At 62.2% G+C, this 25,907-nt stretch overlaps 25 non-coding genes across 25 annotated transcripts; all 25 read left to right on the plus strand.

Moving 5' to 3' along the window:
• The first annotated feature begins 437 nt into the window (after positions 1-437).
• LOC138529371 (U1 spliceosomal RNA) lies at positions 438-601 on the plus strand. Its single transcript, XR_011284708.1, has one exon. It is a non-coding gene; the product is annotated as a U1 spliceosomal RNA (small nuclear RNA).
• Positions 602-1,467: 866 nt separating this feature from the next.
• Positions 1,468-1,631, plus strand: LOC138529164 (U1 spliceosomal RNA). Its single transcript, XR_011284504.1, has one exon. It is a non-coding gene; the product is annotated as a U1 spliceosomal RNA (small nuclear RNA).
• An 866-nt stretch (positions 1,632-2,497) lies between these two features.
• Positions 2,498-2,661, plus strand: LOC138529165 (U1 spliceosomal RNA). The gene has a single exon (XR_011284505.1). It is a non-coding gene; the product is annotated as a U1 spliceosomal RNA (small nuclear RNA).
• An 870-nt stretch (positions 2,662-3,531) lies between these two features.
• On the plus strand, positions 3,532-3,695 carry LOC138529493 (U1 spliceosomal RNA). The gene has a single exon (XR_011284829.1). It is a non-coding gene; the product is annotated as a U1 spliceosomal RNA (small nuclear RNA).
• Positions 3,696-4,575: 880 nt separating this feature from the next.
• On the plus strand, positions 4,576-4,739 carry LOC138529166 (U1 spliceosomal RNA). Its single transcript, XR_011284506.1, has one exon. It is a non-coding gene; the product is annotated as a U1 spliceosomal RNA (small nuclear RNA).
• Positions 4,740-5,606: 867 nt separating this feature from the next.
• On the plus strand, positions 5,607-5,770 carry LOC138529167 (U1 spliceosomal RNA). Its single transcript, XR_011284507.1, has one exon. It is a non-coding gene; the product is annotated as a U1 spliceosomal RNA (small nuclear RNA).
• An 867-nt stretch (positions 5,771-6,637) lies between these two features.
• LOC138529372 (U1 spliceosomal RNA) lies at positions 6,638-6,801 on the plus strand. The gene has a single exon (XR_011284709.1). It is a non-coding gene; the product is annotated as a U1 spliceosomal RNA (small nuclear RNA).
• An 866-nt stretch (positions 6,802-7,667) lies between these two features.
• LOC138529494 (U1 spliceosomal RNA) lies at positions 7,668-7,831 on the plus strand. Its single transcript, XR_011284830.1, has one exon. It is a non-coding gene; the product is annotated as a U1 spliceosomal RNA (small nuclear RNA).
• Positions 7,832-8,711: 880 nt separating this feature from the next.
• Positions 8,712-8,875, plus strand: LOC138529168 (U1 spliceosomal RNA). Its single transcript, XR_011284508.1, has one exon. It is a non-coding gene; the product is annotated as a U1 spliceosomal RNA (small nuclear RNA).
• An 867-nt stretch (positions 8,876-9,742) lies between these two features.
• On the plus strand, positions 9,743-9,906 carry LOC138529373 (U1 spliceosomal RNA). Its single transcript, XR_011284710.1, has one exon. It is a non-coding gene; the product is annotated as a U1 spliceosomal RNA (small nuclear RNA).
• Positions 9,907-10,772: 866 nt separating this feature from the next.
• Positions 10,773-10,936, plus strand: LOC138529169 (U1 spliceosomal RNA). Its single transcript, XR_011284509.1, has one exon. It is a non-coding gene; the product is annotated as a U1 spliceosomal RNA (small nuclear RNA).
• An 866-nt stretch (positions 10,937-11,802) lies between these two features.
• Positions 11,803-11,966, plus strand: LOC138529171 (U1 spliceosomal RNA). The gene has a single exon (XR_011284511.1). It is a non-coding gene; the product is annotated as a U1 spliceosomal RNA (small nuclear RNA).
• Positions 11,967-12,836: 870 nt separating this feature from the next.
• LOC138529495 (U1 spliceosomal RNA) lies at positions 12,837-13,000 on the plus strand. Its single transcript, XR_011284831.1, has one exon. It is a non-coding gene; the product is annotated as a U1 spliceosomal RNA (small nuclear RNA).
• An 880-nt stretch (positions 13,001-13,880) lies between these two features.
• Positions 13,881-14,044, plus strand: LOC138529172 (U1 spliceosomal RNA). Its single transcript, XR_011284512.1, has one exon. It is a non-coding gene; the product is annotated as a U1 spliceosomal RNA (small nuclear RNA).
• Positions 14,045-14,910: 866 nt separating this feature from the next.
• On the plus strand, positions 14,911-15,074 carry LOC138529374 (U1 spliceosomal RNA). The gene has a single exon (XR_011284711.1). It is a non-coding gene; the product is annotated as a U1 spliceosomal RNA (small nuclear RNA).
• Positions 15,075-15,940: 866 nt separating this feature from the next.
• Positions 15,941-16,104, plus strand: LOC138529174 (U1 spliceosomal RNA). The gene has a single exon (XR_011284513.1). It is a non-coding gene; the product is annotated as a U1 spliceosomal RNA (small nuclear RNA).
• An 866-nt stretch (positions 16,105-16,970) lies between these two features.
• Positions 16,971-17,134, plus strand: LOC138529175 (U1 spliceosomal RNA). Its single transcript, XR_011284514.1, has one exon. It is a non-coding gene; the product is annotated as a U1 spliceosomal RNA (small nuclear RNA).
• Positions 17,135-18,014: 880 nt separating this feature from the next.
• Positions 18,015-18,178, plus strand: LOC138529176 (U1 spliceosomal RNA). The gene has a single exon (XR_011284515.1). It is a non-coding gene; the product is annotated as a U1 spliceosomal RNA (small nuclear RNA).
• An 866-nt stretch (positions 18,179-19,044) lies between these two features.
• Positions 19,045-19,208, plus strand: LOC138529375 (U1 spliceosomal RNA). Its single transcript, XR_011284712.1, has one exon. It is a non-coding gene; the product is annotated as a U1 spliceosomal RNA (small nuclear RNA).
• An 866-nt stretch (positions 19,209-20,074) lies between these two features.
• LOC138529177 (U1 spliceosomal RNA) lies at positions 20,075-20,238 on the plus strand. The gene has a single exon (XR_011284516.1). It is a non-coding gene; the product is annotated as a U1 spliceosomal RNA (small nuclear RNA).
• An 866-nt stretch (positions 20,239-21,104) lies between these two features.
• Positions 21,105-21,268, plus strand: LOC138529178 (U1 spliceosomal RNA). Its single transcript, XR_011284517.1, has one exon. It is a non-coding gene; the product is annotated as a U1 spliceosomal RNA (small nuclear RNA).
• Positions 21,269-22,138: 870 nt separating this feature from the next.
• LOC138529496 (U1 spliceosomal RNA) lies at positions 22,139-22,302 on the plus strand. Its single transcript, XR_011284832.1, has one exon. It is a non-coding gene; the product is annotated as a U1 spliceosomal RNA (small nuclear RNA).
• An 880-nt stretch (positions 22,303-23,182) lies between these two features.
• LOC138529179 (U1 spliceosomal RNA) lies at positions 23,183-23,346 on the plus strand. The gene has a single exon (XR_011284518.1). It is a non-coding gene; the product is annotated as a U1 spliceosomal RNA (small nuclear RNA).
• An 866-nt stretch (positions 23,347-24,212) lies between these two features.
• Positions 24,213-24,376, plus strand: LOC138529376 (U1 spliceosomal RNA). The gene has a single exon (XR_011284713.1). It is a non-coding gene; the product is annotated as a U1 spliceosomal RNA (small nuclear RNA).
• Positions 24,377-25,242: 866 nt separating this feature from the next.
• Positions 25,243-25,405, plus strand: LOC138528913 (U1 spliceosomal RNA). The gene has a single exon (XR_011284312.1). It is a non-coding gene; the product is annotated as a U1 spliceosomal RNA (small nuclear RNA).
• Positions 25,406-25,907: the final 502 nt, after the last annotated feature.

The raw sequence follows: 25,907 nt of genomic DNA on the forward strand, positions 1-25,907 counted from the left end.
CGCCCCGTCCGAGCACCGATCGGGCACGATCGGGCCTTGCCGTGTCCTGGCGGGGGGCACCCCACCCGAGACGCTCTTGTTAAGCGGGGTGACCTGTCGGCTCAGGAGGGCCATGGACCCGCCTGGGGCCGACGGGCCAGTGGGCCCACTGCGCCAGGCCTGCTCGCTTTCCGACTGGGCCTGCTGGCTGGCAGCCAGGTCCGAATTTATGCAAATCTCAGGCCGAGCAGGGCCTGGTGGGAGACATGAACTGTGCCACAATGTGCCTCTTCTGCTGGGCTCTGCCTGCCGGAGCTTCCCCCTGCACGTGGGACAGGCAGCTCCGCAGACGCTCAGGGCTTCCGGGAGGGCTGGGGCTGGGTCAGGGCCGGCCTTCTCACCCTCGCTTAGCGGGGCTTCCAGAACAGGCCCAAGCCCTGCCCTCTGGCTCGCAACTCATACTTACCTGGCAGGGGAGCATCTGTGATCAGCAAGGCAGAGCTCCCAGGGTGAGGCTCATCCATTGCACATCGGATTTGCTGACCCCTGCGATGTCCCCAAATGCGGGATTCTCGACTGTATTATTTCTGGTAGTGGGGGACTGCGTTCGCGCTTTCCCCTGATTTATTGGTGAAAGAAAGAAAGAGTTTAGTGTGCGAGTCAGGTTGTTTGCACACAGGGCCCAAGCTCGTGCAGCAGAGTTTATTTTGCTGCAGTCAAGAGGGCCAGCCCTGGGCCGTTCAGGGGTCCACAGGCCTGATGGATTGGTGAAATAAAAAAATGTGAAAGTCATGTGTGTCATGTGTAGGTTGGGCCCCTGAATGTTGCTGCGGTCAAGAGGGCCAGCATTCACTGGAGGGGTGAAGTGCACAGGTGCCTAACCCCAGACTTGTGCGCCCCATGATATCAGGTGCCCCGGTAGTTCTTGAAGCCAGCCTGCCCTGCCCGGGCTCTGCTTTCGCGCCCAGGCCCTCCAACCTAAGGAAGGCCCAGCCAGCTCCTGGGGTTTTGGGGGCAGGGGTGAAACTGGCTCCCGGCCGCCGCTGCCGCCCGCCCCGTCCGAGCACCGATCGGGCACGATCGGGCCTTGCCGTGTCCTGGCGGGGGGCACCCCACCCGAGACGCTCTTGTTAAGCGGGGTGACCTGTCGGCTCAGGAGGGCCATGGACCCGCCTGGGGCCGACGGGCCAGTGGGCCCACTGCGCCAGGCCTGCTCGCTTTCCGACTGGGCCTGCTGGCTGGCAGCCAGGTCCGAATTTATGCAAATCTCAGGCCGAGCAGGGCCTGGTGGGAGACATGAACTGTGCCACAATGTGCCTCTTCTGCTGGGCTCTGCCTGCCGGAGCTTCCCCCTGCACGTGGGACAGGCAGCTCCGCAGACGCTCAGGGCTTCCGGGAGGGCTGGGGCTGGGTCAGGGCCGGCCTTCTCACCCTCGCTTAGCGGGGCTTCCAGAACAGGCCCAAGCCCTGCCCTCTGGCTCGCAACTCATACTTACCTGGCAGGGGAGCATCTGTGATCAGCAAGGCAGAGCTCCCAGGGTGAGGCTCATCCATTGCACATCGGATTTGCTGACCCCTGCGATGTCCCCAAATGCGGGATTCTCGACTGCATTATTTCTGGTAGTGGGGGACTGCGTTCGCGCTTTCCCCTGATTTATTGGTGAAAGAAAGAAAGAGTTTAGTGTGCGAGTCAGGTTGTTTGCACACAGGGCCCAAGCTCGTGCAGCAGAGTTTATTTTGCTGCAGTCAAGAGGGCCAGCCCTGGGCCGTTCAGGGGTCCACAGGCCTGATGGATTGGTGAAATAAAAAAATGTGAAAGTCATGTGTGTCATGTGTAGGTTGGGCCCCTGAATGTTGCTGCGGTCAAGAGGGCCAGCATTCACTGGAGGGGTGAAGTGCACAGGTGCCTAACCCCAGACTTGTGCGCCCCATGATATCAGGTGCCCCGGTAGTTCTTGAAGCCAGCCTGCCCTGCCCGGGCTCTGCTTTCGCGCCCAGGCCCTCCAACCTAAGGAAGGCCCAGCCAGCTCCTGGGGTTTTGGGGGCAGGGGTGAAACTGGCTCCCGGCCGCCGCTGCCGCCCGCCCCGTCCGAGCACCGATCGGGCACGATCGGGCCTTGCCGTGTCCTGGCGGGGGGCACCCCACCCGAGACGCTCTTGTTAAGCGGGGTGACCTGTCGGCTCAGGAGGGCCATGGACCCGCCTGGGGCCGACGGGCCAGTGGGCCCACTGCGCCAGGCCTGCTCGCTTTCCGACTGGGCCTGCTGGCTGGCAGCCAGGTCCGAATTTATGCAAATCTCAGGCCGAGCAGGGCCTGGTGGGAGACATGAACTGTGCCACAATGTGCCTCTTCTGCTGGGCTCTGCCTGCCGGAGCTTCCCCCTGCACGTGGGACAGGCAGCTCCGCAGACGCTCAGGGCTTCCGGGAGGGCTGGGGCTGGGTCAGGGCCGGCCTTCTCACCCTCGCTTAGCGGGGCTTCCAGAACAGGCCCAAGCCCTGCCCTCTGGCTCGCAACTCATACTTACCTGGCAGGGGAGCATCTGTGATCAGCAAGGCAGAGCTCCCAGGGTGAGGCTCATCCATTGCACATCGGATTTGCTGACCCCTGCGATGTCCCCAAATGCGGGATTCTCGACTGCATTATTTCTGGTAGTGGGGGACTGCGTTCGCGCTTTCCCCTGATTTATTGGTGAAAGAAAGAAAGAGTTTAGTGTGCGAGTCAGGTTGTTTGCTCACAGGGACCAAGCTCGTGCAGCAGAGTTTATTTTGCTGCAGTCAAGAGGGCCAGCCCTGGGCCGTTCAGGGGTCCACAGGCCTGATGGATTGGTGAAATAAAAAAATGTGAAAGTCATGTGTGTCATGTGTAGGTTGGGCCCCTGAATGTTGCTGCGGTCAAGAGGGCCAGCATTCACTGGAGGGGTGAAGTGCACAGGTGCCTAACCCCAGACTTGTGCGCCCCATGATATCAGGTGCCCCGGTAGTTCTTGAAGCCAGCCTGCCCTGCCCGGGCTCTGCTTTCGCGCCCAGGCCCTCCAACCTAAGGAAGGCCCGGCCAGCTCCTGGGGTTTTGGGGGCAGGGGTGAGACTGGCTCCCGGCCGCCGCTGCCGCCCGCCCCGTCCGAGCACCGATCGGGCCTTGCCTTCACGGCCTTGCCGTGTCCTGGCGGGGGGCACCCCACCCGAGACGCTCTTGTTAAGCGGGGTGACCTGTCGGCTCAGGAGGGCCATGGACCCGCCTGGGGCCGACGGGCCAGTGGGCCCACTGCGCCAGGCCTGCTCGCTTTCCGACTGGGCCTGCTGGCTGGCAGCCAGGTCCGAATTTATGCAAATCTCAGGCCGAGCAGGGCCTGGTGGGAGACATGAACTGTGCCACAATGTGCCTCTTCTGCTGGGCTCTGCCTGCCGGAGCTTCCCCCTGCACGTGGGACAGGCAGCTCCGCAGACGCTCAGGGCTTCCGGGAGGGCTGGGGCTGGGTCAGGGCCGGCCTTCTCACCCTCGCTTAGCGGGGCTTCCAGAACAGGCCCAAGCCCTGCCCTCTGGCTCGCAACTCATACTTACCTGGCAGGGGAGCATCTGTGATCAGCAAGGCAGAGCTCCCAGGGTGAGACTCCTCCATTGCACATCGGATTTGCTGACCCCTGCGATGTCCCCAAATGCGGGATTCTCGACTGCATTATTTCTGGTAGTGGGGGACTGCGTTCGCGCTTTCCCCTGATTTATTGGTGAAAGAAAGAAAGAGTTTAGTGTGCGAGTCAGGTTGTTTGCACACAGGGCCCAAGCTCGTGCAGCAGAGTTTATTTTGCTGCAGTCAAGAGGGCCAGCCCTGGGCCGTTCAGGGGTCCACAGGCCTGATGGATTGGTGAAATAAAAAAATGTGAAAGTCATGTGTGTCATGTGTAGGTTGGGCCCCTGAATGTTGCTGCGGTCAAGAGGGCCAGCATTCACTGGAGGGGTGAAGTGCACAGGTGCCTAACCCCAGACTTGTGCGCCCCATGATATCAGGTGCCCCGGTAGTTCTTGAAGCCAGCCTGCCCTGCCCGGGCTCTGCTTTCGCGCCCAGGCCCTCCAACCTAAGGAAGGCCCAGCCAGCTCCTGGGGTTTTGGGGGCAGGGGTGAGACTGGCTCCCGGCCGCCGCTGCCGCCCGCCCCGTCCGAGCACCGATCGGGCACGATCGGGCCTTGCCTTCACGGCCTTGCCGTGTCCTGGCGGGGGGCACCCCACCCGAGACGCTCTTGTTAAGCGGGGTGACCTGTCGGCTCAGGAGGGCCATGGACCCGCCTGGGGCCGACGGGCCAGTGGGCCCACTGCGCCAGGCCTGCTCGCTTTCCGACTGGGCCTGCTGGCTGGCAGCCAGGTCCGAATTTATGCAAATCTCAGGCCGAGCAGGGCCTGGTGGGAGACATGAACTGTGCCACAATGTGCCTCTTCTGCTGGGCTCTGCCTGCCGGAGCTTCCCCCTGCACGTGGGACAGGCAGCTCCGCAGACGCTCAGGGCTTCCGGGAGGGCTGGGGCTGGGTCAGGGCCGGCCTTCTCACCCTCGCTTAGCGGGGCTTCCAGAACAGGCCCAAGCCCTGCCCTCTGGCTCGCAACTCATACTTACCTGGCAGGGGAGCATCTGTGATCAGCAAGGCAGAGCTCCCAGGGTGAGGCTCATCCATTGCACATCGGATTTGCTGACCCCTGCGATGTCCCCAAATGCGGGATTCTCGACTGCATTATTTCTGGTAGTGGGGGACTGCGTTCGCGCTTTCCCCTGATTTATTGGTGAAAGAAAGAAAGAGTTTAGTGTGCAGAGTCAGGTTGTTTGCACACAGGGCCCAAGCTCGTGCAGCAGAGTTTATTTTGCTGCAGTCAAGAGGGCCAGCCCTGGGCCGTTCAGGGGTCCACAGGCCTGATGGATTGGTGAAATAAAAAAATGTGAAAGTCATGTGTGTCATGTGTAGGTTGGGCCCCTGAATGTTGCTGCGGTCAAGAGGGCCAGCATTCACTGGAGGGGTGAAGTGCACAGGTGCCTAACCCCAGACTTGTGCGCCCCATGATATCAGGTGCCCCGGTAGTTCTTGAAGCCAGCCTGCCCTGCCCGGGCTCTGCTTTCGCGCCCAGGCCCTCCAACCTAAGGAAGGCCCAGCCAGCTCCTGGGGTTTTGGGGGCAGGGGTGAAACTGGCTCCCGGCCGCCGCTGCCGCCCGCCCCGTCCGAGCACCGATCGGGCACGATCGGGCCTTGCCGTGTCCTGGCGGGGGGCACCCCACCCGAGACGCTCTTGTTAAGCGGGGTGACCTGTCGGCTCAGGAGGGCCATGGACCCGCCTGGGGCCGACGGGCCAGTGGGCCCACTGCGCCAGGCCTGCTCGCTTTCCGACTGGGCCTGCTGGCTGGCAGCCAGGTCCGAATTTATGCAAATCTCAGGCCGAGCAGGGCCTGGTGGGAGACATGAACTGTGCCACAATGTGCCTCTTCTGCTGGGCTCTGCCTGCCGGAGCTTCCCCCTGCACGTGGGACAGGCAGCTCCGCAGACGCTCAGGGCTTCCGGGAGGGCTGGGGCTGGGTCAGGGCCGGCCTTCTCACCCTCGCTTAGCGGGGCTTCCAGAACAGGCCCAAGCCCTGCCCTCTGGCTCGCAACTCATACTTACCTGGCAGGGGAGCATCTGTGATCAGCAAGGCAGAGCTCCCAGGGTGAGGCTCATCCATTGCACATCGGATTTGCTGACCCCTGCGATGTCCCCAAATGCGGGATTCTCGACTGCATTATTTCTGGTAGTGGGGGACTGCGTTCGCGCTTTCCCCTGATTTATTGGTGAAAGAAAGAAAGAGTTTAGTGTGCAGAGTCAGGTTGTTTGCACACAGGGCCCAAGCTCGTGCAGCAGAGTTTATTTTGCTGCAGTCAAGAGGGCCAGCCCTGGGCCGTTCAGGGGTCCACAGGCCTGATGGATTGGTGAAATAAAAAAATGTGAAAGTCATGTGTGTCATGTGTAGGTTGGGCCCCTGAATGTTGCTGCGGTCAAGAGGGCCAGCATTCACTGGAGGGGTGAAGTGCACAGGTGCCTAACCCCAGACTTGTGCGCCCCATGATATCAGGTGCCCCGGTAGTTCTTGAAGCCAGCCTGCCCTGCCCGGGCTCTGCTTTCGCGCCCAGGCCCTCCAACCTAAGGAAGGCCCAGCCAGCTCCTGGGGTTTTGGGGGCAGGGGTGAAACTGGCTCCCGGCCGCCGCTGCCGCCCGCCCCGTCCGAGCACCGATCGGGCACGATCGGGCCTTGCCGTGTCCTGGCGGGGGGCACCCCACCCGAGACGCTCTTGTTAAGCGGGGTGACCTGTCGGCTCAGGAGGGCCATGGACCCGCCTGGGGCCGACGGGCCAGTGGGCCCACTGCGCCAGGCCTGCTCGCTTTCCGACTGGGCCTGCTGGCTGGCAGCCAGGTCCGAATTTATGCAAATCTCAGGCCGAGCAGGGCCTGGTGGGAGACATGAACTGTGCCACAATGTGCCTCTTCTGCTGGGCTCTGCCTGCCGGAGCTTCCCCCTGCACGTGGGACAGGCAGCTCCGCAGACGCTCAGGGCTTCCGGGAGGGCTGGGGCTGGGTCAGGGCCGGCCTTCTCACCCTCGCTTAGCGGGGCTTCCAGAACAGGCCCAAGCCCTGCCCTCTGGCTCGCAACTCATACTTACCTGGCAGGGGAGCATCTGTGATCAGCAAGGCAGAGCTCCCAGGGTGAGGCTCATCCATTGCACATCGGATTTGCTGACCCCTGCGATGTCCCCAAATGCGGGATTCTCGACTGTATTATTTCTGGTAGTGGGGGACTGCGTTCGCGCTTTCCCCTGATTTATTGGTGAAAGAAAGAAAGAGTTTAGTGTGCGAGTCAGGTTGTTTGCACACAGGGCCCAAGCTCGTGCAGCAGAGTTTATTTTGCTGCAGTCAAGAGGGCCAGCCCTGGGCCGTTCAGGGGTCCACAGGCCTGATGGATTGGTGAAATAAAAAAATGTGAAAGTCATGTGTGTCATGTGTAGGTTGGGCCCCTGAATGTTGCTGCGGTCAAGAGGGCCAGCATTCACTGGAGGGGTGAAGTGCACAGGTGCCTAACCCCAGACTTGTGCGCCCCATGATATCAGGTGCCCCGGTAGTTCTTGAAGCCAGCCTGCCCTGCCCGGGCTCTGCTTTCGCGCCCAGGCCCTCCAACCTAAGGAAGGCCCAGCCAGCTCCTGGGGTTTTGGGGGCAGGGGTGAAACTGGCTCCCGGCCGCCGCTGCCGCCCGCCCCGTCCGAGCACCGATCGGGCACGATCGGGCCTTGCCGTGTCCTGGCGGGGGGCACCCCACCCGAGACGCTCTTGTTAAGCGGGGTGACCTGTCGGCTCAGGAGGGCCATGGACCCGCCTGGGGCCGACGGGCCAGTGGGCCCACTGCGCCAGGCCTGCTCGCTTTCCGACTGGGCCTGCTGGCTGGCAGCCAGGTCCGAATTTATGCAAATCTCAGGCCGAGCAGGGCCTGGTGGGAGACATGAACTGTGCCACAATGTGCCTCTTCTGCTGGGCTCTGCCTGCCGGAGCTTCCCCCTGCACGTGGGACAGGCAGCTCCGCAGACGCTCAGGGCTTCCGGGAGGGCTGGGGCTGGGTCAGGGCCGGCCTTCTCACCCTCGCTTAGCGGGGCTTCCAGAACAGGCCCAAGCCCTGCCCTCTGGCTCGCAACTCATACTTACCTGGCAGGGGAGCATCTGTGATCAGCAAGGCAGAGCTCCCAGGGTGAGACTCCTCCATTGCACATCGGATTTGCTGACCCCTGCGATGTCCCCAAATGCGGGATTCTCGACTGCATTATTTCTGGTAGTGGGGGACTGCGTTCGCGCTTTCCCCTGATTTATTGGTGAAAGAAAGAAAGAGTTTAGTGTGCGAGTCAGGTTGTTTGCACACAGGGCCCAAGCTCGTGCAGCAGAGTTTATTTTGCTGCAGTCAAGAGGGCCAGCCCTGGGCCGTTCAGGGGTCCACAGGCCTGATGGATTGGTGAAATAAAAAAATGTGAAAGTCATGTGTGTCATGTGTAGGTTGGGCCCCTGAATGTTGCTGCGGTCAAGAGGGCCAGCATTCACTGGAGGGGTGAAGTGCACAGGTGCCTAACCCCAGACTTGTGCGCCCCATGATATCAGGTGCCCCGGTAGTTCTTGAAGCCAGCCTGCCCTGCCCGGGCTCTGCTTTCGCGCCCAGGCCCTCCAACCTAAGGAAGGCCCAGCCAGCTCCTGGGGTTTTGGGGGCAGGGGTGAGACTGGCTCCCGGCCGCCGCTGCCGCCCGCCCCGTCCGAGCACCGATCGGGCACGATCGGGCCTTGCCTTCACGGCCTTGCCGTGTCCTGGCGGGGGGCACCCCACCCGAGACGCTCTTGTTAAGCGGGGTGACCTGTCGGCTCAGGAGGGCCATGGACCCGCCTGGGGCCGACGGGCCAGTGGGCCCACTGCGCCAGGCCTGCTCGCTTTCCGACTGGGCCTGCTGGCTGGCAGCCAGGTCCGAATTTATGCAAATCTCAGGCCGAGCAGGGCCTGGTGGGAGACATGAACTGTGCCACAATGTGCCTCTTCTGCTGGGCTCTGCCTGCCGGAGCTTCCCCCTGCACGTGGGACAGGCAGCTCCGCAGACGCTCAGGGCTTCCGGGAGGGCTGGGGCTGGGTCAGGGCCGGCCTTCTCACCCTCGCTTAGCGGGGCTTCCAGAACAGGCCCAAGCCCTGCCCTCTGGCTCGCAACTCATACTTACCTGGCAGGGGAGCATCTGTGATCAGCAAGGCAGAGCTCCCAGGGTGAGGCTCATCCATTGCACATCGGATTTGCTGACCCCTGCGATGTCCCCAAATGCGGGATTCTCGACTGCATTATTTCTGGTAGTGGGGGACTGCGTTCGCGCTTTCCCCTGATTTATTGGTGAAAGAAAGAAAGAGTTTAGTGTGCAGAGTCAGGTTGTTTGCACACAGGGCCCAAGCTCGTGCAGCAGAGTTTATTTTGCTGCAGTCAAGAGGGCCAGCCCTGGGCCGTTCAGGGGTCCACAGGCCTGATGGATTGGTGAAATAAAAAAATGTGAAAGTCATGTGTGTCATGTGTAGGTTGGGCCCCTGAATGTTGCTGCGGTCAAGAGGGCCAGCATTCACTGGAGGGGTGAAGTGCACAGGTGCCTAACCCCAGACTTGTGCGCCCCATGATATCAGGTGCCCCGGTAGTTCTTGAAGCCAGCCTGCCCTGCCCGGGCTCTGCTTTCGCGCCCAGGCCCTCCAACCTAAGGAAGGCCCAGCCAGCTCCTGGGGTTTTGGGGGCAGGGGTGAAACTGGCTCCCGGCCGCCGCTGCCGCCCGCCCCGTCCGAGCACCGATCGGGCACGATCGGGCCTTGCCGTGTCCTGGCGGGGGGCACCCCACCCGAGACGCTCTTGTTAAGCGGGGTGACCTGTCGGCTCAGGAGGGCCATGGACCCGCCTGGGGCCGACGGGCCAGTGGGCCCACTGCGCCAGGCCTGCTCGCTTTCCGACTGGGCCTGCTGGCTGGCAGCCAGGTCCGAATTTATGCAAATCTCAGGCCGAGCAGGGCCTGGTGGGAGACATGAACTGTGCCACAATGTGCCTCTTCTGCTGGGCTCTGCCTGCCGGAGCTTCCCCCTGCACGTGGGACAGGCAGCTCCGCAGACGCTCAGGGCTTCCGGGAGGGCTGGGGCTGGGTCAGGGCCGGCCTTCTCACCCTCGCTTAGCGGGGCTTCCAGAACAGGCCCAAGCCCTGCCCTCTGGCTCGCAACTCATACTTACCTGGCAGGGGAGCATCTGTGATCAGCAAGGCAGAGCTCCCAGGGTGAGGCTCATCCATTGCACATCGGATTTGCTGACCCCTGCGATGTCCCCAAATGCGGGATTCTCGACTGTATTATTTCTGGTAGTGGGGGACTGCGTTCGCGCTTTCCCCTGATTTATTGGTGAAAGAAAGAAAGAGTTTAGTGTGCGAGTCAGGTTGTTTGCACACAGGGCCCAAGCTCGTGCAGCAGAGTTTATTTTGCTGCAGTCAAGAGGGCCAGCCCTGGGCCGTTCAGGGGTCCACAGGCCTGATGGATTGGTGAAATAAAAAAATGTGAAAGTCATGTGTGTCATGTGTAGGTTGGGCCCCTGAATGTTGCTGCGGTCAAGAGGGCCAGCATTCACTGGAGGGGTGAAGTGCACAGGTGCCTAACCCCAGACTTGTGCGCCCCATGATATCAGGTGCCCCGGTAGTTCTTGAAGCCAGCCTGCCCTGCCCGGGCTCTGCTTTCGCGCCCAGGCCCTCCAACCTAAGGAAGGCCCAGCCAGCTCCTGGGGTTTTGGGGGCAGGGGTGAAACTGGCTCCCGGCCGCCGCTGCCGCCCGCCCCGTCCGAGCACCGATCGGGCACGATCGGGCCTTGCCGTGTCCTGGCGGGGGGCACCCCACCCGAGACGCTCTTGTTAAGCGGGGTGACCTGTCGGCTCAGGAGGGCCATGGACCCGCCTGGGGCCGACGGGCCAGTGGGCCCACTGCGCCAGGCCTGCTCGCTTTCCGACTGGGCCTGCTGGCTGGCAGCCAGGTCCGAATTTATGCAAATCTCAGGCCGAGCAGGGCCTGGTGGGAGACATGAACTGTGCCACAATGTGCCTCTTCTGCTGGGCTCTGCCTGCCGGAGCTTCCCCCTGCACGTGGGACAGGCAGCTCCGCAGACGCTCAGGGCTTCCGGGAGGGCTGGGGCTGGGTCAGGGCCGGCCTTCTCACCCTCGCTTAGCGGGGCTTCCAGAACAGGCCCAAGCCCTGCCCTCTGGCTCGCAACTCATACTTACCTGGCAGGGGAGCATCTGTGATCAGCAAGGCAGAGCTCCCAGGGTGAGGCTCATCCATTGCACATCGGATTTGCTGACCCCTGCGATGTCCCCAAATGCGGGATTCTCGACTGCATTATTTCTGGTAGTGGGGGACTGCGTTCGCGCTTTCCCCTGATTTATTGGTGAAAGAAAGAAAGAGTTTAGTGTGCGAGTCAGGTTGTTTGCACACAGGGCCCAAGCTCGTGCAGCAGAGTTTATTTTGCTGCAGTCAAGAGGGCCAGCCCTGGGCCGTTCAGGGGTCCACAGGCCTGATGGATTGGTGAAATAAAAAAATGTGAAAGTCATGTGTGTCATGTGTAGGTTGGGCCCCTGAATGTTGCTGCGGTCAAGAGGGCCAGCATTCACTGGAGGGGTGAAGTGCACAGGTGCCTAACCCCAGACTTGTGCGCCCCATGATATCAGGTGCCCCGGTAGTTCTTGAAGCCAGCCTGCCCTGCCCGGGCTCTGCTTTCGCGCCCAGGCCCTCCAACCTAAGGAAGGCCCAGCCAGCTCCTGGGGTTTTGGGGGCAGGGGTGAAACTGGCTCCCGGCCGCCGCTGCCGCCCGCCCCGTCCGAGCACCGATCGGGCACGATCGGGCCTTGCCGTGTCCTGGCGGGGGGCACCCCACCCGAGACGCTCTTGTTAAGCGGGGTGACCTGTCGGCTCAGGAGGGCCATGGACCCGCCTGGGGCCGACGGGCCAGTGGGCCCACTGCGCCAGGCCTGCTCGCTTTCCGACTGGGCCTGCTGGCTGGCAGCCAGGTCCGAATTTATGCAAATCTCAGGCCGAGCAGGGCCTGGTGGGAGACATGAACTGTGCCACAATGTGCCTCTTCTGCTGGGCTCTGCCTGCCGGAGCTTCCCCCTGCACGTGGGACAGGCAGCTCCGCAGACGCTCAGGGCTTCCGGGAGGGCTGGGGCTGGGTCAGGGCCGGCCTTCTCACCCTCGCTTAGCGGGGCTTCCAGAACAGGCCCAAGCCCTGCCCTCTGGCTCGCAACTCATACTTACCTGGCAGGGGAGCATCTGTGATCAGCAAGGCAGAGCTCCCAGGGTGAGGCTCATCCATTGCACATCGGATTTGCTGACCCCTGCGATGTCCCCAAATGCGGGATTCTCGACTGCATTATTTCTGGTAGTGGGGGACTGCGTTCGCGCTTTCCCCTGATTTATTGGTGAAAGAAAGAAAGAGTTTAGTGTGCGAGTCAGGTTGTTTGCTCACAGGGCCCAAGCTCGTGCAGCAGAGTTTATTTTGCTGCAGTCAAGAGGGCCAGCCCTGGGCCGTTCAGGGGTCCACAGGCCTGATGGATTGGTGAAATAAAAAAATGTGAAAGTCATGTGTGTCATGTGTAGGTTGGGCCCCTGAATGTTGCTGCGGTCAAGAGGGCCAGCATTCACTGGAGGGGTGAAGTGCACAGGTGCCTAACCCCAGACTTGTGCGCCCCATGATATCAGGTGCCCCGGTAGTTCTTGAAGCCAGCCTGCCCTGCCCGGGCTCTGCTTTCGCGCCCAGGCCCTCCAACCTAAGGAAGGCCCGGCCAGCTCCTGGGGTTTTGGGGGCAGGGGTGAGACTGGCTCCCGGCCGCCGCTGCCGCCCGCCCCGTCCGAGCACCGATCGGGCCTTGCCTTCACGGCCTTGCCGTGTCCTGGCGGGGGGCACCCCACCCGAGACGCTCTTGTTAAGCGGGGTGACCTGTCGGCTCAGGAGGGCCATGGACCCGCCTGGGGCCGACGGGCCAGTGGGCCCACTGCGCCAGGCCTGCTCGCTTTCCGACTGGGCCTGCTGGCTGGCAGCCAGGTCCGAATTTATGCAAATCTCAGGCCGAGCAGGGCCTGGTGGGAGACATGAACTGTGCCACAATGTGCCTCTTCTGCTGGGCTCTGCCTGCCGGAGCTTCCCCCTGCACGTGGGACAGGCAGCTCCGCAGACGCTCAGGGCTTCCGGGAGGGCTGGGGCTGGGTCAGGGCCGGCCTTCTCACCCTCGCTTAGCGGGGCTTCCAGAACAGGCCCAAGCCCTGCCCTCTGGCTCGCAACTCATACTTACCTGGCAGGGGAGCATCTGTGATCAGCAAGGCAGAGCTCCCAGGGTGAGACTCCTCCATTGCACATCGGATTTGCTGACCCCTGCGATGTCCCCAAATGCGGGATTCTCGACTGCATTATTTCTGGTAGTGGGGGACTGCGTTCGCGCTTTCCCCTGATTTATTGGTGAAAGAAAGAAAGAGTTTAGTGTGCGAGTCAGGTTGTTTGCACACAGGGCCCAAGCTCGTGCAGCAGAGTTTATTTTGCTGCAGTCAAGAGGGCCAGCCCTGGGCCGTTCAGGGGTCCACAGGCCTGATGGATTGGTGAAATAAAAAAATGTGAAAGTCATGTGTGTCATGTGTAGGTTGGGCCCCTGAATGTTGCTGCGGTCAAGAGGGCCAGCATTCACTGGAGGGGTGAAGTGCACAGGTGCCTAACCCCAGACTTGTGCGCCCCATGATATCAGGTGCCCCGGTAGTTCTTGAAGCCAGCCTGCCCTGCCCGGGCTCTGCTTTCGCGCCCAGGCCCTCCAACCTAAGGAAGGCCCAGCCAGCTCCTGGGGTTTTGGGGGCAGGGGTGAGACTGGCTCCCGGCCGCCGCTGCCGCCCGCCCCGTCCGAGCACCGATCGGGCACGATCGGGCCTTGCCTTCACGGCCTTGCCGTGTCCTGGCGGGGGGCACCCCACCCGAGACGCTCTTGTTAAGCGGGGTGACCTGTCGGCTCAGGAGGGCCATGGACCCGCCTGGGGCCGACGGGCCAGTGGGCCCACTGCGCCAGGCCTGCTCGCTTTCCGACTGGGCCTGCTGGCTGGCAGCCAGGTCCGAATTTATGCAAATCTCAGGCCGAGCAGGGCCTGGTGGGAGACATGAACTGTGCCACAATGTGCCTCTTCTGCTGGGCTCTGCCTGCCGGAGCTTCCCCCTGCACGTGGGACAGGCAGCTCCGCAGACGCTCAGGGCTTCCGGGAGGGCTGGGGCTGGGTCAGGGCCGGCCTTCTCACCCTCGCTTAGCGGGGCTTCCAGAACAGGCCCAAGCCCTGCCCTCTGGCTCGCAACTCATACTTACCTGGCAGGGGAGCATCTGTGATCAGCAAGGCAGAGCTCCCAGGGTGAGGCTCATCCATTGCACATCGGATTTGCTGACCCCTGCGATGTCCCCAAATGCGGGATTCTCGACTGCATTATTTCTGGTAGTGGGGGACTGCGTTCGCGCTTTCCCCTGATTTATTGGTGAAAGAAAGAAAGAGTTTAGTGTGCGAGTCAGGTTGTTTGCACACAGGGCCCAAGCTCGTGCAGCAGAGTTTATTTTGCTGCAGTCAAGAGGGCCAGCCCTGGGCCGTTCAGGGGTCCACAGGCCTGATGGATTGGTGAAATAAAAAAATGTGAAAGTCATGTGTGTCATGTGTAGGTTGGGCCCCTGAATGTTGCTGCGGTCAAGAGGGCCAGCATTCACTGGAGGGGTGAAGTGCACAGGTGCCTAACCCCAGACTTGTGCACCCCATGATATCAGGTGCCCCGGTAGTTCTTGAAGCCAGCCTGCCCTGCCCGGGCTCTGCTTTCGCGCCCAGGCCCTCCAACCTAAGGAAGGCCCAGCCAGCTCCTGGGGTTTTGGGGGCAGGGGTGAAACTGGCTCCCGGCCGCCGCTGCCGCCCGCCCCGTCCGAGCACCGATCGGGCACGATCGGGCCTTGCCGTGTCCTGGCGGGGGGCACCCCACCCGAGACGCTCTTGTTAAGCGGGGTGACCTGTCGGCTCAGGAGGGCCATGGACCCGCCTGGGGCCGACGGGCCAGTGGGCCCACTGCGCCAGGCCTGCTCGCTTTCCGACTGGGCCTGCTGGCTGGCAGCCAGGTCCGAATTTATGCAAATCTCAGGCCGAGCAGGGCCTGGTGGGAGACATGAACTGTGCCACAATGTGCCTCTTCTGCTGGGCTCTGCCTGCCGGAGCTTCCCCCTGCACGTGGGACAGGCAGCTCCGCAGACGCTCAGGGCTTCCGGGAGGGCTGGGGCTGGGTCAGGGCCGGCCTTCTCACCCTCGCTTAGCGGGGCTTCCAGAACAGGCCCAAGCCCTGCCCTCTGGCTCGCAACTCATACTTACCTGGCAGGGGAGCATCTGTGATCAGCAAGGCAGAGCTCCCAGGGTGAGGCTCATCCATTGCACATCGGATTTGCTGACCCCTGCGATGTCCCCAAATGCGGGATTCTCGACTGTATTATTTCTGGTAGTGGGGGACTGCGTTCGCGCTTTCCCCTGATTTATTGGTGAAAGAAAGAAAGAGTTTAGTGTGCGAGTCAGGTTGTTTGCACACAGGGCCCAAGCTCGTGCAGCAGAGTTTATTTTGCTGCAGTCAAGAGGGCCAGCCCTGGGCCGTTCAGGGGTCCACAGGCCTGATGGATTGGTGAAATAAAAAAATGTGAAAGTCATGTGTGTCATGTGTAGGTTGGGCCCCTGAATGTTGCTGCGGTCAAGAGGGCCAGCATTCACTGGAGGGGTGAAGTGCACAGGTGCCTAACCCCAGACTTGTGCGCCCCATGATATCAGGTGCCCCGGTAGTTCTTGAAGCCAGCCTGCCCTGCCCGGGCTCTGCTTTCGCGCCCAGGCCCTCCAACCTAAGGAAGGCCCAGCCAGCTCCTGGGGTTTTGGGGGCAGGGGTGAAACTGGCTCCCGGCCGCCGCTGCCGCCCGCCCCGTCCGAGCACCGATCGGGCACGATCGGGCCTTGCCGTGTCCTGGCGGGGGGCACCCCACCCGAGACGCTCTTGTTAAGCGGGGTGACCTGTCGGCTCAGGAGGGCCATGGACCCGCCTGGGGCCGACGGGCCAGTGGGCCCACTGCGCCAGGCCTGCTCGCTTTCCGACTGGGCCTGCTGGCTGGCAGCCAGGTCCGAATTTATGCAAATCTCAGGCCGAGCAGGGCCTGGTGGGAGACATGAACTGTGCCACAATGTGCCTCTTCTGCTGGGCTCTGCCTGCCGGAGCTTCCCCCTGCACGTGGGACAGGCAGCTCCGCAGACGCTCAGGGCTTCCGGGAGGGCTGGGGCTGGGTCAGGGCCGGCCTTCTCACCCTCGCTTAGCGGGGCTTCCAGAACAGGCCCAAGCCCTGCCCTCTGGCTCGCAACTCATACTTACCTGGCAGGGGAGCATCTGTGATCAGCAAGGCAGAGCTCCCAGGGTGAGGCTCATCCATTGCACATCGGATTTGCTGACCCCTGCGATGTCCCCAAATGCGGGATTCTCGACTGCATTATTTCTGGTAGTGGGGGACTGCGTTCGCGCTTTCCCCTGATTTATTGGTGAAAGAAAGAAAGAGTTTAGTGTGCGAGTCAGGTTGTTTGCACACAGGGCCCAAGCTCGTGCAGCAGAGTTTATTTTGCTGCAGTCAAGAGGGCCAGCCCTGGGCCGTTCAGGGGTCCACAGGCCTGATGGATTGGTGAAATAAAAAAATGTGAAAGTCATGTGTGTCATGTGTAGGTTGGGCCCCTGAATGTTGCTGCGGTCAAGAGGGCCAGCATTCACTGGAGGGGTGAAGTGCACAGGTGCCTAACCCCAGACTTGTGCGCCCCATGATATCAGGTGCCCCGGTAGTTCTTGAAGCCAGCCTGCCCTGCCCGGGCTCTGCTTTCGCGCCCAGGCCCTCCAACCTAAGGAAGGCCCAGCCAGCTCCTGGGGTTTTGGGGGCAGGGGTGAAACTGGCTCCCGGCCGCCGCTGCCGCCCGCCCCGTCCGAGCACCGATCGGGCACGATCGGGCCTTGCCGTGTCCTGGCGGGGGGCACCCCACCCGAGACGCTCTTGTTAAGCGGGGTGACCTGTCGGCTCAGGAGGGCCATGGACCCGCCTGGGGCCGACGGGCCAGTGGGCCCACTGCGCCAGGCCTGCTCGCTTTCCGACTGGGCCTGCTGGCTGGCAGCCAGGTCCGAATTTATGCAAATCTCAGGCCGAGCAGGGCCTGGTGGGAGACATGAACTGTGCCACAATGTGCCTCTTCTGCTGGGCTCTGCCTGCCGGAGCTTCCCCCTGCACGTGGGACAGGCAGCTCCGCAGACGCTCAGGGCTTCCGGGAGGGCTGGGGCTGGGTCAGGGCCGGCCTTCTCACCCTCGCTTAGCGGGGCTTCCAGAACAGGCCCAAGCCCTGCCCTCTGGCTCGCAACTCATACTTACCTGGCAGGGGAGCATCTGTGATCAGCAAGGCAGAGCTCCCAGGGTGAGGCTCATCCATTGCACATCGGATTTGCTGACCCCTGCGATGTCCCCAAATGCGGGATTCTCGACTGCATTATTTCTGGTAGTGGGGGACTGCGTTCGCGCTTTCCCCTGATTTATTGGTGAAAGAAAGAAAGAGTTTAGTGTGCGAGTCAGGTTGTTTGCACACAGGGCCCAAGCTCGTGCAGCAGAGTTTATTTTGCTGCAGTCAAGAGGGCCAGCCCTGGGCCGTTCAGGGGTCCACAGGCCTGATGGATTGGTGAAATAAAAAAATGTGAAAGTCATGTGTGTCATGTGTAGGTTGGGCCCCTGAATGTTGCTGCGGTCAAGAGGGCCAGCATTCACTGGAGGGGTGAAGTGCACAGGTGCCTAACCCCAGACTTGTGCACCCCATGATATCAGGTGCCCCGGTAGTTCTTGAAGCCAGCCTGCCCTGCCCGGGCTCTGCTTTCGCGCCCAGGCCCTCCAACCTAAGGAAGGCCCAGCCAGCTCCTGGGGTTTTGGGGGCAGGGGTGAAACTGGCTCCCGGCCGCCGCTGCCGCCCGCCCCGTCCGAGCACCGATCGGGCACGATCGGGCCTTGCCTTCACGGCCTTGCCGTGTCCTGGCGGGGGGCACCCCACCCGAGACGCTCTTGTTAAGCGGGGTGACCTGTCGGCTCAGGAGGGCCATGGACCCGCCTGGGGCCGACGGGCCAGTGGGCCCACTGCGCCAGGCCTGCTCGCTTTCCGACTGGGCCTGCTGGCTGGCAGCCAGGTCCGAATTTATGCAAATCTCAGGCCGAGCAGGGCCTGGTGGGAGACATGAACTGTGCCACAATGTGCCTCTTCTGCTGGGCTCTGCCTGCCGGAGCTTCCCCCTGCACGTGGGACAGGCAGCTCCGCAGACGCTCAGGGCTTCCGGGAGGGCTGGGGCTGGGTCAGGGCCGGCCTTCTCACCCTCGCTTAGCGGGGCTTCCAGAACAGGCCCAAGCCCTGCCCTCTGGCTCGCAACTCATACTTACCTGGCAGGGGAGCATCTGTGATCAGCAAGGCAGAGCTCCCAGGGTGAGGCTCATCCATTGCACATCGGATTTGCTGACCCCTGCGATGTCCCCAAATGCGGGATTCTCGACTGCATTATTTCTGGTAGTGGGGGACTGCGTTCGCGCTTTCCCCTGATTTATTGGTGAAAGAAAGAAAGAGTTTAGTGTGCGAGTCAGGTTGTTTGCACACAGGGCCCAAGCTCGTGCAGCAGAGTTTATTTTGCTGCAGTCAAGAGGGCCAGCCCTGGGCCGTTCAGGGGTCCACAGGCCTGATGGATTGGTGAAATAAAAAAATGTGAAAGTCATGTGTGTCATGTGTAGGTTGGGCCCCTGAATGTTGCTGCGGTCAAGAGGGCCAGCATTCACTGGAGGGGTGAAGTGCACAGGTGCCTAACCCCAGACTTGTGCACCCCATGATATCAGGTGCCCCGGTAGTTCTTGAAGCCAGCCTGCCCTGCCCGGGCTCTGCTTTCGCGCCCAGGCCCTCCAACCTAAGGAAGGCCCAGCCAGCTCCTGGGGTTTTGGGGGCAGGGGTGAAACTGGCTCCCGGCCGCCGCTGCCGCCCGCCCCGTCCGAGCACCGATCGGGCACGATCGGGCCTTGCCGTGTCCTGGCGGGGGGCACCCCACCCGAGACGCTCTTGTTAAGCGGGGTGACCTGTCGGCTCAGGAGGGCCATGGACCCGCCTGGGGCCGACGGGCCAGTGGGCCCACTGCGCCAGGCCTGCTCGCTTTCCGACTGGGCCTGCTGGCTGGCAGCCAGGTCCGAATTTATGCAAATCTCAGGCCGAGCAGGGCCTGGTGGGAGACATGAACTGTGCCACAATGTGCCTCTTCTGCTGGGCTCTGCCTGCCGGAGCTTCCCCCTGCACGTGGGACAGGCAGCTCCGCAGACGCTCAGGGCTTCCGGGAGGGCTGGGGCTGGGTCAGGGCCGGCCTTCTCACCCTCGCTTAGCGGGGCTTCCAGAACAGGCCCAAGCCCTGCCCTCTGGCTCGCAACTCATACTTACCTGGCAGGGGAGCATCTGTGATCAGCAAGGCAGAGCTCCCAGGGTGAGGCTCATCCATTGCACATCGGATTTGCTGACCCCTGCGATGTCCCCAAATGCGGGATTCTCGACTGTATTATTTCTGGTAGTGGGGGACTGCGTTCGCGCTTTCCCCTGATTTATTGGTGAAAGAAAGAAAGAGTTTAGTGTGCGAGTCAGGTTGTTTGCACACAGGGCCCAAGCTCGTGCAGCAGAGTTTATTTTGCTGCAGTCAAGAGGGCCAGCCCTGGGCCGTTCAGGGGTCCACAGGCCTGATGGATTGGTGAAATAAAAAAATGTGAAAGTCATGTGTGTCATGTGTAGGTTGGGCCCCTGAATGTTGCTGCGGTCAAGAGGGCCAGCATTCACTGGAGGGGTGAAGTGCACAGGTGCCTAACCCCAGACTTGTGCGCCCCATGATATCAGGTGCCCCGGTAGTTCTTGAAGCCAGCCTGCCCTGCCCGGGCTCTGCTTTCGCGCCCAGGCCCTCCAACCTAAGGAAGGCCCAGCCAGCTCCTGGGGTTTTGGGGGCAGGGGTGAAACTGGCTCCCGGCCGCCGCTGCCGCCCGCCCCGTCCGAGCACCGATCGGGCACGATCGGGCCTTGCCGTGTCCTGGCGGGGGGCACCCCACCCGAGACGCTCTTGTTAAGCGGGGTGACCTGTCGGCTCAGGAGGGCCATGGACCCGCCTGGGGCCGACGGGCCAGTGGGCCCACTGCGCCAGGCCTGCTCGCTTTCCGACTGGGCCTGCTGGCTGGCAGCCAGGTCCGAATTTATGCAAATCTCAGGCCGAGCAGGGCCTGGTGGGAGACATGAACTGTGCCACAATGTGCCTCTTCTGCTGGGCTCTGCCTGCCGGAGCTTCCCCCTGCACGTGGGACAGGCAGCTCCGCAGACGCTCAGGGCTTCCGGGAGGGCTGGGGCTGGGTCAGGGCCGGCCTTCTCACCCTCGCTTAGCGGGGCTTCCAGAACAGGCCCAAGCCCTGCCCTCTGGCTCGCAACTCATACTTACCTGGCAGGGGAGCATCTGTGATCAGCAAGGCAGAGCTCCCAGGGTGAGGCTCATCCATTGCACATCGGATTTGCTGACCCCTGCGATGTCCCCAAATGCGGGATTCTCGACTGCATTATTTCTGGTAGTGGGGGACTGCGTTCGCGCTTTCCCCTGATTTATTGGTGAAAGAAAGAAAGAGTTTAGTGTGCGAGTCAGGTTGTTTGCACACAGGGCCCAAGCTCGTGCAGCAGAGTTTATTTTGCTGCAGTCAAGAGGGCCAGCCCTGGGCCGTTCAGGGGTCCACAGGCCTGATGGATTGGTGAAATAAAAAAATGTGAAAGTCATGTGTGTCATGTGTAGGTTGGGCCCCTGAATGTTGCTGCGGTCAAGAGGGCCAGCATTCACTGGAGGGGTGAAGTGCACAGGTGCCTAACCCCAGACTTGTGCGCCCCATGATATCAGGTGCCCCGGTAGTTCTTGAAGCCAGCCTGCCCTGCCCGGGCTCTGCTTTCGCGCCCAGGCCCTCCAACCTAAGGAAGGCCCAGCCAGCTCCTGGGGTTTTGGGGGCAGGGGTGAAACTGGCTCCCGGCCGCCGCTGCCGCCCGCCCCGTCCGAGCACCGATCGGGCACGATCGGGCCTTGCCGTGTCCTGGCGGGGGGCACCCCACCCGAGACGCTCTTGTTAAGCGGGGTGACCTGTCGGCTCAGGAGGGCCATGGACCCGCCTGGGGCCGACGGGCCAGTGGGCCCACTGCGCCAGGCCTGCTCGCTTTCCGACTGGGCCTGCTGGCTGGCAGCCAGGTCCGAATTTATGCAAATCTCAGGCCGAGCAGGGCCTGGTGGGAGACATGAACTGTGCCACAATGTGCCTCTTCTGCTGGGCTCTGCCTGCCGGAGCTTCCCCCTGCACGTGGGACAGGCAGCTCCGCAGACGCTCAGGGCTTCCGGGAGGGCTGGGGCTGGGTCAGGGCCGGCCTTCTCACCCTCGCTTAGCGGGGCTTCCAGAACAGGCCCAAGCCCTGCCCTCTGGCTCGCAACTCATACTTACCTGGCAGGGGAGCATCTGTGATCAGCAAGGCAGAGCTCCCAGGGTGAGGCTCATCCATTGCACATCGGATTTGCTGACCCCTGCGATGTCCCCAAATGCGGGATTCTCGACTGCATTATTTCTGGTAGTGGGGGACTGCGTTCGCGCTTTCCCCTGATTTATTGGTGAAAGAAAGAAAGAGTTTAGTGTGCGAGTCAGGTTGTTTGCTCACAGGGCCCAAGCTCGTGCAGCAGAGTTTATTTTGCTGCAGTCAAGAGGGCCAGCCCTGGGCCGTTCAGGGGTCCACAGGCCTGATGGATTGGTGAAATAAAAAAATGTGAAAGTCATGTGTGTCATGTGTAGGTTGGGCCCCTGAATGTTGCTGCGGTCAAGAGGGCCAGCATTCACTGGAGGGGTGAAGTGCACAGGTGCCTAACCCCAGACTTGTGCGCCCCATGATATCAGGTGCCCCGGTAGTTCTTGAAGCCAGCCTGCCCTGCCCGGGCTCTGCTTTCGCGCCCAGGCCCTCCAACCTAAGGAAGGCCCGGCCAGCTCCTGGGGTTTTGGGGGCAGGGGTGAGACTGGCTCCCGGCCGCCGCTGCCGCCCGCCCCGTCCGAGCACCGATCGGGCCTTGCCTTCACGGCCTTGCCGTGTCCTGGCGGGGGGCACCCCACCCGAGACGCTCTTGTTAAGCGGGGTGACCTGTCGGCTCAGGAGGGCCATGGACCCGCCTGGGGCCGACGGGCCAGTGGGCCCACTGCGCCAGGCCTGCTCGCTTTCCGACTGGGCCTGCTGGCTGGCAGCCAGGTCCGAATTTATGCAAATCTCAGGCCGAGCAGGGCCTGGTGGGAGACATGAACTGTGCCACAATGTGCCTCTTCTGCTGGGCTCTGCCTGCCGGAGCTTCCCCCTGCACGTGGGACAGGCAGCTCCGCAGACGCTCAGGGCTTCCGGGAGGGCTGGGGCTGGGTCAGGGCCGGCCTTCTCACCCTCGCTTAGCGGGGCTTCCAGAACAGGCCCAAGCCCTGCCCTCTGGCTCGCAACTCATACTTACCTGGCAGGGGAGCATCTGTGATCAGCAAGGCAGAGCTCCCAGGGTGAGACTCCTCCATTGCACATCGGATTTGCTGACCCCTGCGATGTCCCCAAATGCGGGATTCTCGACTGCATTATTTCTGGTAGTGGGGGACTGCGTTCGCGCTTTCCCCTGATTTATTGGTGAAAGAAAGAAAGAGTTTAGTGTGCGAGTCAGGTTGTTTGCACACAGGGCCCAAGCTCGTGCAGCAGAGTTTATTTTGCTGCAGTCAAGAGGGCCAGCCCTGGGCCGTTCAGGGGTCCACAGGCCTGATGGATTGGTGAAATAAAAAAATGTGAAAGTCATGTGTGTCATGTGTAGGTTGGGCCCCTGAATGTTGCTGCGGTCAAGAGGGCCAGCATTCACTGGAGGGGTGAAGTGCACAGGTGCCTAACCCCAGACTTGTGCGCCCCATGATATCAGGTGCCCCGGTAGTTCTTGAAGCCAGCCTGCCCTGCCCGGGCTCTGCTTTCGCGCCCAGGCCCTCCAACCTAAGGAAGGCCCAGCCAGCTCCTGGGGTTTTGGGGGCAGGGGTGAGACTGGCTCCCGGCCGCCGCTGCCGCCCGCCCCGTCCGAGCACCGATCGGGCACGATCGGGCCTTGCCTTCACGGCCTTGCCGTGTCCTGGCGGGGGGCACCCCACCCGAGACGCTCTTGTTAAGCGGGGTGACCTGTCGGCTCAGGAGGGCCATGGACCCGCCTGGGGCCGACGGGCCAGTGGGCCCACTGCGCCAGGCCTGCTCGCTTTCCGACTGGGCCTGCTGGCTGGCAGCCAGGTCCGAATTTATGCAAATCTCAGGCCGAGCAGGGCCTGGTGGGAGACATGAACTGTGCCACAATGTGCCTCTTCTGCTGGGCTCTGCCTGCCGGAGCTTCCCCCTGCACGTGGGACAGGCAGCTCCGCAGACGCTCAGGGCTTCCGGGAGGGCTGGGGCTGGGTCAGGGCCGGCCTTCTCACCCTCGCTTAGCGGGGCTTCCAGAACAGGCCCAAGCCCTGCCCTCTGGCTCGCAACTCATACTTACCTGGCAGGGGAGCATCTGTGATCAGCAAGGCAGAGCTCCCAGGGTGAGGCTCATCCATTGCACATCGGATTTGCTGACCCCTGCGATGTCCCCAAATGCGGGATTCTCGACTGCATTATTTCTGGTAGTGGGGGACTGCGTTCGCGCTTTCCCCTGATTTATTGGTGAAAGAAAGAAAGAGTTTAGTGTGCGAGTCAGGTTGTTTGCACACAGGGCCCAAGCTCGTGCAGCAGAGTTTATTTTGCTGCAGTCAAGAGGGCCAGCCCTGGGCCGTTCAGGGGTCCACAGGCCTGATGGATTGGTGAAATAAAAAAATGTGAAAGTCATGTGTGTCATGTGTAGGTTGGGCCCCTGAATGTTGCTGCGGTCAAGAGGGCCAGCATTCACTGGAGGGGTGAAGTGCACAGGTGCCTAACCCCAGACTTGTGCGCCCCATGATATCAGGTGCCCCGGTAGTTCTTGAAGCCAGCCTGCCCTGCCCGGGCTCTGCTTTCGCGCCCAGGCCCTCCAACCTAAGGAAGGCCCAGCCAGCTCCTGGGGTTTTGGGGGCAGGGGTGAAACTGGCTCCCGGCCGCCGCTGCCGCCCGCCCCGTCCGAGCACCGATCGGGCACGATCGGGCCTTGCCGTGTCCTGGCGGGGGGCACCCCACCCGAGACGCTCTTGTTAAGCGGGGTGACCTGTCGGCTCAGGAGGGCCATGGACCCGCCTGGGGCCGACGGGCCAGTGGGCCCACTGCGCCAGGCCTGCTCGCTTTCCGACTGGGCCTGCTGGCTGGCAGCCAGGTCCGAATTTATGCAAATCTCAGGCCGAGCAGGGCCTGGTGGGAGACATGAACTGTGCCACAATGTGCCTCTTCTGCTGGGCTCTGCCTGCCGGAGCTTCCCCCTGCACGTGGGACAGGCAGCTCCGCAGACGCTCAGGGCTTCCGGGAGGGCTGGGGCTGGGTCAGGGCCGGCCTTCTCACCCTCGCTTAGCGGGGCTTCCAGAACAGGCCCAAGCCCTGCCCTCTGGCTCGCAACTCATACTTACCTGGCAGGGGAGCATCTGTGATCAGCAAGGCAGAGCTCCCAGGGTGAGGCTCATCCATTGCACATCGGATTTGCTGACCCCTGCGATGTCCCCAAATGCGGGATTCTCGACTGTATTATTTCTGGTAGTGGGGGACTGCGTTCGCGCTTTCCCCTGATTTATTGGTGAAAGAAAGAAAGAGTTTAGTGTGCGAGTCAGGTTGTTTGCACACAGGGCCCAAGCTCGTGCAGCAGAGTTTATTTTGCTGCAGTCAAGAGGGCCAGCCCTGGGCCGTTCAGGGGTCCACAGGCCTGATGGATTGGTGAAATAAAAAAATGTGAAAGTCATGTGTGTCATGTGTAGGTTGGGCCCCTGAATGTTGCTGCGGTCAAGAGGGCCAGCATTCACTGGAGGGGTGAAGTGCACAGGTGCCTAACGCCAGACTTGTGCGCCCCATGATATCAGGTGCCCCGGTAGTTCTTGAAGCCAGCCTGCCCTGCCCGGGCTCTGCTTTCGCGCCCAGGCCCTCCAACCTAAGGAAGGCCCAGCCAGCTCCTGGGGTTTTGGGGGCAGGGGTGAAACTGGCTCCCGGCCGCCGCTGCCGCCCGCCCCGTCCGAGCACCGATCGGGCACGATCGGGCCTTGCCGTGTCCTGGCGGGGGGCACCCCACCCGAGACGCTCTTGTTAAGCGGGGTGACCTGTCGGCTCAGGAGGGCCATGGACCCGCCTGGGGCCGACGGGCCAGTGGGCCCACTGCGCCAGGCCTGCTCGCTTTCCGACTGGGCCTGCTGGCTGGCAGCCAGGTCCGAATTTATGCAAATCTCAGGCCGAGCAGGGCCTGGTGGGAGACATGAACTGTGCCACAATGTGCCTCTTCTGCTGGGCTCTGCCTGCCGGAGCTTCCCCCTGCACGTGGGACAGGCAGCTCCGCAGACGCTCAGGGCTTCCGGGAGGGCTGGGGCTGGGTCAGGGCCGGCCTTCTCACCCTCGCTTAGCGGGGCTTCCAGAACAGGCCCAAGCCCTGCCCTCTGGCTCGCAACTCATACTTACCTGGCAGGGGAGCATCTGTGATCAGCAAGGCAGAGCTCCCAGGGTGAGACTCCTCCATTGCACATCGGATTTGCTGACCCCTGCGATGTCCCCAAATGCGGGATTCTCGACTGCATTATTTCTGTAGTGGGGGACTGCGTTCGCGCTTTCCCCTGATTTATTGGTGAAAGAAAGAAAGAGTTTAGTGTGCGAGTCAGGTTGTTTGCACACAGGGCCCAAGCTCGTGCAGCAGAGTTTATTTTGCTGCAGTCAAGAGGGCCAGCCCTGGGCCGTTCAGGGGTCCACAGGCCTGATGGATTGGTGAAATAAAAAAATGTGAAAGTCATGTGTGTCATGTGTAGGTTGGGCCCCTGAATGTTGCTGCGGTCAAGAGGGCCAGCATTCACTGGAGGGGTGAAGTGCACAGGTGCCTAACCCCAGACTTGTGCGCCCCATGATATCAGGTGCCCCGGTAGTTCTTGAAGCCAGCCTGCCCTGCCCGGGCTCTGCTTTCGCGCCCAGGCCCTCCAACCTAAGGAAGGCCCAGCCAGCTCCTGGGGTTTTGGGGGCAGGGGTGAGACTGGCTCCCGGCCGCCGCTGCCGCCCGCCCCGTCCGAGCACCGATCGGGCACGATCGGGCCTTGCCGTGTCCTGGCGGGGGGCACCCCACCCGAGACG

Source organism: Ambystoma mexicanum, chromosome 7q (genome assembly GCF_040938575.1).
Source record: "Ambystoma mexicanum isolate Mex_15411 chromosome 7q, UKY_AmexF1_1, whole genome shotgun sequence".
Lineage (NCBI taxonomy): Eukaryota > Metazoa > Chordata > Amphibia > Caudata > Ambystomatidae > Ambystoma > Ambystoma mexicanum.